The sequence below is a fragment of the Diplotaxodon limnothrissa genome, linkage group LG6 (genome assembly GCF_057381915.1).
Source record: "Diplotaxodon limnothrissa isolate DT_005_m linkage group LG6, D_limnothrissa_male_GT1.1, whole genome shotgun sequence".
Taxonomy (NCBI): domain Eukaryota; kingdom Metazoa; phylum Chordata; class Actinopteri; order Cichliformes; family Cichlidae; genus Diplotaxodon; species Diplotaxodon limnothrissa.
Genome location: NC_140601.1, coordinates 43,984,886 through 43,999,494, shown reverse-complemented (window position 1 = coordinate 43,999,494; position 14,609 = coordinate 43,984,886).

Below are 14,609 nucleotides of genomic sequence, written 5' to 3'. Positions count from 1 at the left end.
GAGTTTGTAGCCCGGAGATCTGGTGTCAGAGCATCCAAAGTCTCGGGGCAGAACAACCAAAGGCTCTGAGTCCTGTCAGGCGAGCAGGTGGAGCAGACAGACGGGAGGCTGAAGAAGAGCGTACGAGAGTGCGAGCACGTACGGAGGAGATCAGGCAAATATGGAGGGGCGAGGTTATGAAACTGGAAGCCAAAGGAGCTGTTTAAGTACAGCTGTTATATGTTCAATGGATCTAATTCTGGATATAATACGAGCAGCTGTATTTTGAACTAACTGCAGTTTACGGAGAGATTTATGAGGCAGACCACAGAGGAGAGAATTCCAGTAATCGAAACGAGAGGTGACAAGAGCATGGTCGAGCAAGGCGGTACTGTTTGGAGCGAGAGTGCGCATGCGCCAACCAGCGTGCAGCCTGTTACAGTCGCTCCTGCTTTTCTCTTAGTTTAGCTCTTTTTTCTTACGTATTCTTTTTTTTTCTGACTTGTATTTTCCTCCGTTTTCTATCTCTTACTCAATCATGTGGATTGAGAGAGTTTTTGTTCTTCTGGTGGCCGTGGAACTGTTACTTTTATTATGGAACGGGACCGCGGCACATCTCCTACACGCACGTACTGTTTACTCCAGAGATCAGCTGATCGCCCTGATGCCGGCCGGCTCGCTGGCCAGGCCCGCAGAAGTACCAGCTGAAATTTGGAGGAAAACACATCGGGGATGCAGAGGTCAAGGACAGAAGAGAAGAAAAAAGGTGACGGTGAGACAGCGGAGGCTCGAAGCGAGGAGGAGGTTTAAACCGTGTCTGCCGTCTATCGTGATGGGAAATGTGCGATCGTTGGCAATTAAAATCGACGAGCTCTCAGCACTGGTACGGAGTCAGAGGGAATACCGAGAGTGTAGCCTGATGTGTTTCACCGAATCATGGCTGCACCAGGACATTCCCGATGAGAATGCTTCCGTGGAAGGCTTCCACACTGTTCGGGCGGACAGGGACAGCATCGCTAGCGGTAAGCGTAAAGGAGGTGGGCTTGCTGTTTTAGTTAACAACCGGTGGTGTAACCCTGCCAACATAACAATCAAAGAAAGGATTTGTTGCCCGGACACTGAACTGTGTGCTGTTGGACTCAGGCCGTATTATTTACCCAGGGAATTCTCTCACGTCATCTTGGTGGCTGTTTATGTTCCCCCCTCTGCTAACCCCACAGCTGCATGTGACACTATCCACTCTGCCATAGCTCGGCTACAGACTCAGCACCCGAGTGCCTTTATTGTGATCTCGGGTGACTTCAACCATGTATCACTGGACAATACACTACCAACATTCAAACAATATGTGGACTGTCCCACCAGGGGAGAGAAAACTTTAGACTTACTGTATGCTAACGTCAAGGATGCATACAGCTCCTCCTCCCTCCCCCCACTTGGTAGGTCAGATCATAACCTGATTCACCTCACCCCCCGCTATGTGCCAATTGTGAGGAGGGAACCTGTGACCACCAGGACTGTTAGGAGGTGGTCAGAGGAGGCAATAGCGGAACTACAGGGCTGTTTCGAGGTGACCGACTGGGAAACACTCTGTGAGCCTCACGCCGAGGACATCAATGGGCTTACTGAGTGTATCACAGACTACATAACTTTCTGCACCGACTCCATTGTTCCAGCTCAGACTGTTCATTGTTACCCAAATAACAAGCCGTGGGTGACTAAGGACATCAAAGCCCTCCTCAACAACAAGAAGAGGGCTTTCAGAGGGGGCAACAAAGAGGAGGTGAGGAAGGTCCAGGTGTTACTAAAGGACAAGATCAGAGAGGCTAAGGACAATTACAGGAGGAAGCTGGAGTGGAAACTCCAGCAGAACAGCATGAGAGAGGTGTGGAGGGGCATGAAGACCATCACTGGATTCAGGCCAACCAACAGCAGGGGAGCTGAGGGAGGTGAGAATAGAGCCGACGAGTTGAATCTGTTTTTCAATAGATTCGACACCACAGTGTCTGCTCCCACCCCCACAACCTCACCTGCAGTCAGCCTGGAATCCAGAGCCACACCACTGTGCCAGCCTCTCTCTTCACATGTTGCCTCCTGTGAGATTCCTGACACCCCTCCCCCACCCATCACCTTCACTCAATACCAGGTTGAGATGCAAATGAGGAGACTTCACTCAGGCAAGTCTGCTGGACCAGACGGAGTGAGTCCCCTTGTCCTCAAGGCCTGTGCCCCCCAGCTGTGTGGAGTCTTTCATAAACTGTTTATGCTGAGTCTGAGTCTGCAGAGGGTCCCGGTGATGTGGAAGACATCATGCCTCGTCCCTGTACCAAAGACGCCTCGTCCCAGTGGCCCCCAGGATTACAGGCCCGTGGCACTGACCTCTCACATCATGAAGACCCTGGAAAGGCTCATCCTGGACCAGCTGCGACCCATAGTAAGACCACATCTGGATCCCCTTCAGTTCGCTTATCAGCCTCGTCTCGGAACAGAGGACGCCATCATCTACCTGCTCAATCGTGTCTACACCCATCTGGACCAGCCGGCGAGCACTGTGAGGGTCATGTTTTTTGACTTTTCCAGTGCTTTCAACACCATCAGGCCGACCCTCCTGGGTGATAAGTTAGCAGCGATGCAGGTGGATGCTTCTCTGGTGTCCTGGATTGTTGATTACCTGACAGGAAGACCACAATATGTACGTCTCCCACAGTGTGTGTCTGACAAGGTGATTAGCAACACAGGGGCACCACAGGGGACTGTCCTCTCCCCCTTCCTCTTCACCCTCTACACCACAGACTTCAGCCACTGCACAGAGACCTCCATCTTCAGAAGTTTTCTGATGACTCTGCGGTGGTTGGATGCATCAGCAGGGATGATGAGACAGAGTACCGGGCTGTGGTCGACTCCTTTGTCACGTGGTGTGAGCAGAATCATCTGCAGCTCAACGTGGCAAAGACCAAGGAACTGATCGTGGACTTCAGGAAGACCAGGAAACACTTGACCCCTGTTTCAATCCAGGGGGTCAGTGTTGACATTGTGGAGGACTATAAATACCTTGGAGTACACATTGACAATAAACTGGACTGGGCTAAAAACACCACAGCACTTTACAGGAAGGGCCAGAGTCGTCTCTATTTTTTGAGGCGACTGAGGTCCTTCAACATCTGCCAGAAAATGCTGAGGATTTTCTATGAGTCTGTGGTGGCCAGTGCGATCCTCTATGCTGTTGCATGCTGGGGGAGCAGGCTGAGGGTCGCAGATGCCAACAGACTTAATAAACTGATCCGTAAGGCCAGCAATGTTGTGGGGATGGAGCTGGACTCCCTCAAGGTGGTGTCGGAGAGGCGGATGCTGTCCAAGATAAAGACAATGTTGGATAACACCTCCCACCCACTCCATGACATGTTGGTCAGTCACAGGAGCTCGTTCAGTGAGAGACTGAGATTACCCATGATGCACCACTGAACGACACAGGACATCATTCCTGCCTGTGGCCATCTCCCTGTACAACGCATCCACTTAACACACTGTTTGCTGCTACAGCTACACATGTTTCTTTTCCAAATATTTATTTATAAGTGACTTATGTATGTATGTATGTATATATATGTATATATTGTACTATTCTTAGTTAGCGTATTGTCTGTCTTGTCTTAATGTTGGTTTATAATGGAGCACTGTAACAAAAAATAATTTCCCCCAGGGATCAATAAAGTATTCTGATTCTGATTCTGAGAGAAGGACGAAGATGAAAATATAATTTATATGTGCTGTAAAGGAAAGAGTGCTGTTGAGGATGACACCAAAACTCTTAACCTGGTGTGGCAGCAGAGTTATCGATGGGTAATGAAAGACTGCTGGTTGGAACTTTAGTTGGTTTTGATTTGATGCCTGTTAGAATAAATTCAGTTTTATTGCCATTAAGTGTGAGAAAGAACAGGACGCACATGAAACGGGACTATCAAAATAAGACAGGAAACAAAACACACTCACAGGCCGTGACCCAGACTAGAGACACACACAGAGACACGACGCAAGGCTAACCTGAAACAACCAGCAGAGACATGGAGACAAGGACCACAGATGAAGATAACCAAAAATACTAACTCGCTTGTTTTAAATCAAGAACAGTAATAACATACAGTTCAAAATAAGAACAACTGTGCAGGGCAGGTTAGAAGGAGCATAAGAACAAAAAAACAAAACAGTGTATTTTGCTTTGTTAACGCTCTGCATAAATAAAAATCACCACAATGTCTTGTTGAATAAGGATGCACATCTGAAAAAATGGTGAATCACCAGTTAAATATACATACTTATAATACAAAGAGATATGCAGTATGTATTAAATATTAAATATCACATTCAATATTGTCATGATTTTGTATTTTATAAAAACAGGAGCAGATGAAAAAAGCGTATTTGGGAAATTCATCACTGCAGAAATGTCTTTTTCTTTTAGATGAATTGACATGTAGCACCTCAAACACTATTACAACACACCTGAGGCCAAAATTATTTGGCCCATTCCTCCCTTGCAGATCGCTCTAGCTGGTCCAAACTGCACAGTTTCCAGGCATGGACATTCATTTTGAGCGCTCGCCACAGATTCTCGGTAGGATTTGGCCTCTGTGGATCTTGGTTTTGGTATCCTTGATGCTCGATTCAGCTCGACCAGCTAACATGCTACCGTGCTGACAGAGTCATCGTCGCGGGAGGTAAGACCCGCGGGGGAGGACTTTGTGTTTACATCAATGATGCCTGGTGTCGCGATGCTGTTGCGGTCTGCAAACACTGCTCACCAGTGCTGGAGTTAATGGTTATTAAGTGCCGGCCATTCTATCTACCGAGGGAATATACAGCCATACTCCTGTGCGCTGTGTACATCCCTCCCTCCTCCAATGTCAACAACAGGAATGAGGCACTGAATGAACTGTACCAGCACATCAGTGAGCAGCAGACAGCCCATCCTGATGCTTTTCTCATCCTGGCTGGGGATTTCAATCATGCAGACTTAAAGTGCGTGTTTCCAAAAATACAACAACACATAGACTTTCCAACAAGGGGAAATAACACACTGGACTTTGTTTACACCACCCAGAGAGGAGCCTACAAAGCTTTTCCCCTCCCCTCCCCTACCTCGGCGCCTCAGACCATATCACTGTCATGCTAATGCCTGCTTACAGACCGCTCGTTAAAACCACCAAACCGGTTCGTAAGCGGATACAAGTGTGGCCAGAGGGGTCTTCAGAGGCTCTACAGGACTGCTTTAATACTACAGACTGGAACATGTTTAAGCAGGCTGCCACCTATAACAACACCACTGACCTCCAGGAGTACGCAGAGACTGTTACTGCCTACATCAACAAGTGCATTGAGGATGTAACAGTCACGAAAACCATAACTGTCCGGGCCAATCAAAAACCATGGATGACAGGAGAGGTCTACAGGCTGCTGAAAGCTCGGAATGTTGCCTTCAGAGATGGAGACGAGGCGAGCCTGAGGACAGCTAGGGCCAACCTTTCCCGTGGCATCAGAGAGGCTAAGAGACAGTACTCCAGGAAAATATCCCATCACTTCAAAGACAGCAGAGACTCACGGAGCCTGTGGCGAGGCATTCAGACCATCACAGATTACAAGCCCCCACCACAGACCTGTGATAGCACTATCCCCCTGCTGAACGAGCTGAACACTTTCTTTGCTCGCTTTGAAGTCCAAAACAGCACCACTGCACAGAAGACCCCACCCCCTCCTGGTGACCAGGTGATGACTCTGTCACCGGACAGCGTGAGGAGATCCCTCAGCAGGATCAATGCACGTAAAGCTCCGGGTCCTGACAACATTCCTGGTCGTGTACTGAGAGACTGTGCAGTGGAACTCACTGATGTCTTCACAGACATCTTCAACATATCACTCATCCAGGCTGTCGTCCCCACATGTTTTAAAGCCACCACAATCATTCCGGTTCCAAAAAAGTCATCTCCCTCCTGCTTTAATGACTACCGTCCTGTTGCACTTACTCCCATCCTGATGAAGTGCTTCGAACGACTAGTCATGCAACACATCAAGACTGTCCTGCCCCCCTCCCTGGATCCCTTCCAGTTTGCGTATCGGCCCAACCGCTCAACCGATGATGCCATCTCCACTGCACTCCACTCAGCACTCACACACCTGGACAAAAAAGACTCATATGTTCGAATGCTGTTCATAGATTTCAGTTCAGCATTCAACACTATAATCCCCCAACAGCTCACTCAAAAACTGGTCCAGCTGGGGCTCAACACCTCACTGTGCAACTGGCTGTTGGATTTCCTCACCGGAAGACCTCAAGCAGTACGGGTTGGCAGTAATACATCCAGCACCATCATTTTAAACACGGGGGCCCCGCAGGGATGTGTGCTGAGCCCCCTCCTCTTCACTCTGCTGACCCATGACTGCACTCCATCATACAGCTCCAACCTCTTCATCAAGTTTGCGGACGACACAACGGTGGTGGGTCTCATTAGCAACAGGGATGAGACCGACTACAGAAGTGAGGTGAGACGCCTGGCCACGTGGTGTGCTGACAACAATCTCTCTCTGAATGTGGAGAAGACGAAGGAGATTGTTGTGGACTTCAGGAGAATGCACACCCAACATGCTCCTCTGACCATTGACGGAGCGTCTGTGGAGAGAGTGAGCAGCACCAAGTTCTTGGGTGTGCACATCACAGAGGATCTCTCCTGGACGTACAACACCACAGCACTGGCCAAGAAATCACAGCAGCGTCTCTTCTTTCTCCGCAAACTAAGAAGAGCAGGAGCACCAGCCCCCATCATGTACACTTTCTACAGAGGCACCATCGAGAGCATCTTGTCGAGCTGCATCACTGTGTGGTTTGGAGCCTGCAATGCGTCCTGTCATAGAACCCTCCAACGCATAGTGAGAGCTGCAGAGAGGATCATTGGTGTCTCTCTCCCCTCCCTCCAGGACATTTACAGCACCCGTCTCACTAAAAAAGCCCTTTGCATAGCGGCTGATCCCACGCACCCAATGCAAAGCTTCTTCAAGCTGCTGCCGTCGGGGAGGAGACTGCGGAGTCTCCAGGCCAGGACCAGCAGGCTGAAGGACAGCTTCATCCATCAGGCTGTCAGGAAGCTTAACTCCCTCCCGATTCTACCCCCTCTCCCCTCTCTCCTCCACGGTCTCACTGAACTCTGTCACACATACACAAGCACACACACACACACACACACACACACACACACACACACACACAAACACACACACTCTCTGACTCACTCACTGGCCTGCACCAGTTACCAGTCACTTTGTGGAGCATTGGACTGCCATTACCTCATAAGACTTTGTGTTACACTTTCTCTTACCGTACATTACTAAATCTCCATTTGCACTATTTGCCTATTTGCACTACTCTGCCTGGTTTACACTCAATGTCACTTACCCATTATATTGTATATTGTATAGCTTTCTTGTTATATGTAAAATTGTATTTATTTAAATTTTTACTTTTTAATTATTTTACTTGCATTTTTAATCACTTTTATATTTAAATATATTTAAATGTTCATTTGCTATTTATCTAGGGATTGAGAGTAACGCAATTTCTATTCTCTGTATGTCCTGTACATGTGGCAGAATCGACAAATAAAGTTGACTTTGACTTTGACTTTTGACTTTGGGCTTTCGGTCATTATCTTGTTGCCAGAGCCAGCGATGACCCAAGCCTCGACTATGAGCAGATTTCTGCATGTTCTCTATGTTTATGTTTATTCATATGTTTAACTGTGGGAACTGTTCCTGGGGTTGAAGGCCTGTCCTTTTCTTCGCCAAACATAAGCAACATCCATGTGCCCAAACAGTTCCAGTTTAGTCTCATCAGACAAAAGCACAGACTTCCAAAACTCATCTTTACCTTTCAGATGTTCACAGGCAAACCTCAGTGGGGGCTGTGATGCGCTGCTCTTTGAGCAAACACTGATGACACAGCAGCAGTTGAAACAAAGGTTTTTAAGATTCATTTTGTCAGAGTGACAGACAGAGCTCATTGAGCAGGTGTGAGCCTGGTTGCTATAGCAACTCCAGCCAGTGGCACCACACACACACACACACACACACACAGATAAACACACACACACACAGACACACAGACACACACACACAGACACACACACACAGACACACAGACACACACACAGACACACAGATAAACACACACACACACAGACACACAGACACACACACACACAGATAAACACACACACACACACACACACACACACACACACACACACAGATAAACACACGCAGACAGACACACACACACACACACACACACACACACAGATAAACACACACACACACACACACAGACACACACACACAGATAAACACACACACACGCAGACAGACACACACACACACACACACACACACACACACACACACACACACACACACACACACGTGTCTGTCTGCTGCTGGTTTAAATAAACAGAAAAGTCATTCTGAAACAAACACTTCCAAGAGAAAACTTCAAGTCCTATTGACAAAATTCTTTCACCGTGAGTGGCAGCGATGTCCAGTCTCCAAAACTCTCAGTTTTCATGCTTTCATGTTAGAGACCGAGCAGTAAAACAGCATTTTGTGCGGCACTGTGAAAGGATGTTAATGTTTTTATAATTTCCTGTTTCTTGTGAAGCTGCTGGAAACTTTTTGAGCCAAACCACAGGTTTTTCACTTCATCTCAGTATCTTCTATGTTCGCCCCCACCTTCACCTGTTCACGACGCGGCTCAGTCACAGATACACTTATGCTAATGCAGAAGGCTGCATGTCAGAGAATAACACAGGGTCTGTGTTATCCCGGAGCCTCACTGTCCACTCTGTGTGGTCTGCAGCCTGTCCAAGGTACCTCGCATCAAGTGACAGCAGGGACAGGCTGCGTCCATCTTTTAACTACAGCTGGTTAACTCTTGGAGGTTTAAAGGGTCAGTTCACCTATTTTTTGTGTGAAGCTGCTCAGACAGCATGTGCTACGTGTCGTGAATCAGCTGTGTTCACACAAGGAAATGATGCACTTCCTGTTGGTTGTGAAAAAGATGTGATGATCTTTCCTCTTTTTTTGTCAGCTCTATGCCTGAAACACTCCTGACTTCATATCATCACTGACCCGTCGTTACGAGCGTGGTGATTGGTTGGTCCCCTCGGTCTGCTGGTTTCTGTGCATTCAGATTTAACTCGATCTGTACACGCTCAGATGTTTCAGAGTGAGTTTCTCAGCTTTGTGTTACAGTAACAGGATGTGAAGTGAAGCAGACTCACAACACATTAGCCAACCCTGTACTTTTGCTACAGATTGAGGAAAGGGTGTATACATATTTCCTGTTTCTCAGTTTTGTACAGCTCGTCACATGACTCTACTGCTTACATTGAAGTGAGTGAGACTTAAACTTGTTTTGGGGTGAGTGTTAAACACACTGTTACTTACAGATCACTGTTAACTGTTTGAAACTATCAGACCTGTTGTGGTCGGACCATTAAAAGAATATTTAGTAGTATTTTAGAATCTTTAGTAACATGATCAGTGTTACTGCTGTTGGTGTGCCGAGGAAAAATCTTTCTGTTGCGTTTCTCATGGTGGTTATTTAAATGTACTAGCATCATACTCTAACATACTTTACTGAATACTTGTATTTACCTTCATTACCATATGTGTGAATACTTCTCTGTGATTTATGGTGTCATTTTTCTGAATCTGTCATGTAAGTATTTTACTAAGTATTGGTTGTCTACACAGTAATTTAAAGGAAAAAGACGCCAGTAATACTGTAAGTATTTTCATGTAAACAGTACAGTTTTTGAGAATTTTAGAGAAAGGGGGCAAAACAACTCCACTTCCTATATGTGCAATTCCACATTGCTATCAGTGCAGCTGACTGTATTATAGAGTAGCCCATTGATTAGAGATCACTGATCAATAACCATGAGTCCCACTCACAGAGAGTCAGGGAATGGCTGCAATCACAGCATTGTAACATGGTGACAGATGTACCCTCAGGCCCCCTCCTCGATTCAGAGATGGTCTTTCCCTTTTCAGTGACTGGAAGTGAAGACAGATGTAACATTGTACGAGACCATTGTTTCATCTGACTCCCTAACGACATCTCTCACCCTCTGTACGAAATCCAAGGTGTTCTGGATGTGGTGTTCAGAGCTGCCTTCCAAGACTCAAGATTTAAGGTCTTTATTGTCAATGCAACAATATACACAGTATACAGCGTACCGAAATGCCATTCATATAAATGCATGGTGCATTTATAAAAAAAATGGAGATAGATTATTTATATTCTTCTTTTAATATATTCTAAGAATATAAATAATCTATGTGCAAGAGATATGAAACTAGAAATTACAAATAAATAATAAATCGCTAAATTTGGGTTAAGTTAAGAGATAAAAAGGTACTATTAGCAACTATATCTATGTACAATAAACCAAGACAGGAATGAGACAATACAAAGTGGATTGTGCCATTAAAGTAAAGTGAGATGTTGTGCAGTGGTATTAAATATCAGGTTCAAGTTATGAGTCAGGATATTGTAGACGAGACAGGACGAAGACATGTGCAAGATGCAAAATGTGCAAATATAGTATAATTTAGATGTGTGTTCAGTAACTATGTGACTGAGTGTGCAGTAAGCGTATTGTTCCCAGGTCCAGTTTGTAGTGGATTTGTGGAAGTTTGTGTTGTTTTTGAGTCTTCTGATGAGTATTGCAAGGTGTTTGTAAAAGTGTTTGTGTTTGGTGGTAGTTAGTTTAGGGCTCTGACTGCTTGTAGGAAGAAGCTCTTGCAGTGTCTTTTTGTCTCGGTTTTGATGCTGTGAAATCGTCGGCCAGATAGAAGGAGGGCGAACAGTGCATGTGAGGGGTGGAAAGTGTCCTTCACTATTCTGTTCGCATGTCGGATGATGTGTTTGTGGTAGAGTTGGGACATGGGTGGGAGAGGGCCTCCAATGATCCTGTATACATATGTATACATATGTATACATATGTATTAGGGGTGCAACGATACACAAAATTCACGGTTCGGTTCGATACTTTGGTGTCACGGTTCGATATTTTTTCGATACAAAAAAATGTTCATGCATTTTTAATTTGTCATTTATTAAAATTATAAATATATATTTTAACTCAAAAGTACAGTTTTTAAATTTAACCCTAACCCTTGTGCGTGTTTTTTATTTTGACAGTGAATGCGCACCTGCGGACCACTTATGTGCAGCCCTGGTTATTTAGCTCGTCATATTGCAGCCACAGAAATTCTTTTGTCCATGAAACCATAAAGCTGCACTTTCTTTTTGCCTTATAGTCTGATTTGTCATAACTTCTCCGTTTTGTGGTAAGCTTTTCTTTGGCTGTCACTTCTTCACCCTGACCTGTCTTATTTGGCTCAGCAGAACTGAAATGCTTTTACACACTCACTCACATAAGCTCAGCGATTCTCTGCGCGATCAACCTCTCACATGTTTAAGCTGCGGGAGATTTCACTTGTCATGTTTGCATAGTAAGCTAACGATTAATAAGACGATGTCAGAGGAATTGGTGCAAATTATCATCACTCACAGATCAGTACTGTCGCTCTCTATACACAGTTCGCACGATTGCAAAGTGAAAGCAAAAAAACGAGCGCAAATTCAAACGCGACTTCAATATGTCACATATTGACAGTGGCTCACCGATGCCAATGACATAATTACCCAGCTACATTTCTGAAAGAATGCAAAAGCATTGACATATATTTTTCCTACAATAGCCCGACGGGCAGGGAAGAGATAGATTTTGGTAGCCCAACTGAAAAAATCGCTAGCTCCGGGACGTCGGGCTAGCGATATTGCGAGCCCTGTATCTGATTGAGGAATCACTCATCTTTGGAAAAGAGAGTTTATTACAGAGAAATGGCTCTTTCCAAAATAAAAGCTATACTATCCGCTTCTTCTGGGCTATATTCTCAGCAGCATAAGGAGAATCATGTGCTAACAGCTGTCTAAATGACTCGGCTAAAGTTAGTAGCATGCTTGTTGTTTTTGTTTTTGCACTAGGATGATGTCGGCGTAAATGTGCAGTCATATTCGTTGTGTTCCCACTAGTGCTTTCAGGTTAATCTCGTTGAAATGACCTTAACCACAACACGGCAAATCTCCGTTAACGAGCTACCGCCGATCGCCCCGTGCATGGGGCTAGACGGCCAACACGTTAACGAGCTAACTGCGCTAGCACACTAGTTCACACCAATGTAATTGAGCATTGCATGGCAAACATACTGTTTTACTTTAGTCCATGACTCGCTTACCTTCAGGGTCATGTCACATGAAAACCAAAATAATTCCAAACGCCAGATCTGAATGAGGGTGGGGGAGGTGCCCTGCGCTCTTCCTTCTGACTATGCTGTCTGTGTTGAGCGCTCAGTGGATCTGCGCTGGACAGTGCAGCCTAGGCGGAGTAGTCGAACACAGATTCACTGAGCGCTCAACACAGACAGCATCGTCAGAAGGAAAATTGATAAAATAAATTACAAATGTTGTATTGTTCGATACATATGCGTACCGAACTGAAAGCACTGTATCGAACGGTTCAATATCGATACGAATATCGTTGCACCCCTAATATGTATATATATACATATGTATGTATACATATGTATGTATACATACATATGTATACATATGTATGTATACATATACATATGTATACATACATATGTATATGTATACATATGTATGTATACATATACATATGTATACATATGTATATGTATACATATGTATATATACAGTGGGGCAAAAAAGTATTTAGTCAGCCACCGATTGTGCAAGTTCCCCCACCTAAAATGATGACAGAGGTCAGTAATTTGCACCAGAGGTACACTTCAACTGTGAGAGACAGAATGTGAAAAAAAATCCATGAATCCACATGGTAGGATTTGTAAAGAATTTATTCGTAAATCAGGGTGGCAAATAAGTATTTGGCCAATAATAAAAATACAACTCAATACTTTGTAACATAACCTTTGTTGGCAATAACAGAGGTCAAACATTTACTATAGGTCTTTACCAGGTTTGCACACACAGTAGCTGGTATTTTGGCCCATTCCTCCATGCAGATCTTCTCGAGAGCAGTGATGTTTTGGGGCTGTCGCCGAGCAACACGGACTTTCAACTCCCGCCACAGATTTTCTATGGGGTTGAGGTCTGGAGACTGGCTAGGCCACTCCAGGACTTTCAAATGCTTCTTACGGAGCCACTCCTTTGTTGCCCGGGCGGTGTGTTTTGGATCATTGTCATGTTGGAAGACCCAGCCTCGTTTCATCTTCAAAGTTCTCACTGATGGAAGGAGGTTTTGGCTCAAAATCTCACGATACATGGCCCCATTCATTCTGTCCTTAACACGGATCAGTCGTCCTGTCCCCTTGGCAGAAAAACAGCCCCATAGCATGATGTTTCCACCCCCATGCTTCACAGTAGGTATGGTGTTCTTGGGATGCAACTCAGTATTCTTCTTCCTCCAAACACGACGAGTTGAGTTTATACCAAAAAGTTCTACTTTGGTTTCATCTGACCACATGACATTCTCCCAATCCTCTGCTGTATCATCCATGTGCTCTCTGGCAAACTTCAGACGGGCCTGGACATGCACTGGCTTCAGCAGCGGAACACGTCTGGCACTGCGGGATTTGATTCCCTGCCGTTGTAGTGTGTTACTGATGGTGACCTTTGTTACTTTGGTCCCAGCTCTCTGCAGGTCATTCACCAGGTCCCCCCGTGTGGTTCTGGGATCTTTGCTCACCGTTCTCATGATCATTTTGACCCCACGGGATGAGATCTTGCGTGGAGCCCCAGATCAAGGGAGATTATCAGTGGTCTTGTATGTCTTCCATTTTCTGATGATTGCTCCCACAGTTGATTTTTTCACACCAAGCTGCTTGCCTATTGTAGATTCACTCTTCCCAGTCTGGTGCAGGTCTACAATACTTTTCCTGGTGTCCTTCGAAAGCTCTTTGGTCTTGGCCATGGCGGAGTTTGGAGTCTGACTGTTTGAGGCTGTGGACAGGTGTCTTTTATACAGATGATGAGTTCAAACAGGTGCCATTCATACAGGTAACGAGTGGGGGACAGAAAAGCTTCTTACAGAAGACGTTACAGGTCTGTGAGAGCCAGAGATTTTCCTTGTTTGAGGTGACCAAATACTTATTTTCCACCCTGATTTACGAATAAATTCTTTACAAATCCTACCATGTGAATTCATGGATTTTTTTTCACATTCTGTCTCTCACAGTTGAAGTGTACCTCTGGTGCAAATTACTGACCTCTGTCATCATTTTAAGTGGGGGAACTTGCACAATCGGTGGCTGACTAAATACTTTTTTGCCCCACTGTATACATATGTATACATATACATATGTATATATATACATGTGTATATGTATACATATGTATATATATACATATGTATACATATGTATATATATGTATACATATGTATATATATGTATGTATACATATGTTATATATGTGTGTATACATATGTATACATATGTATACATATATATACATATGTATACATATGTATATATAT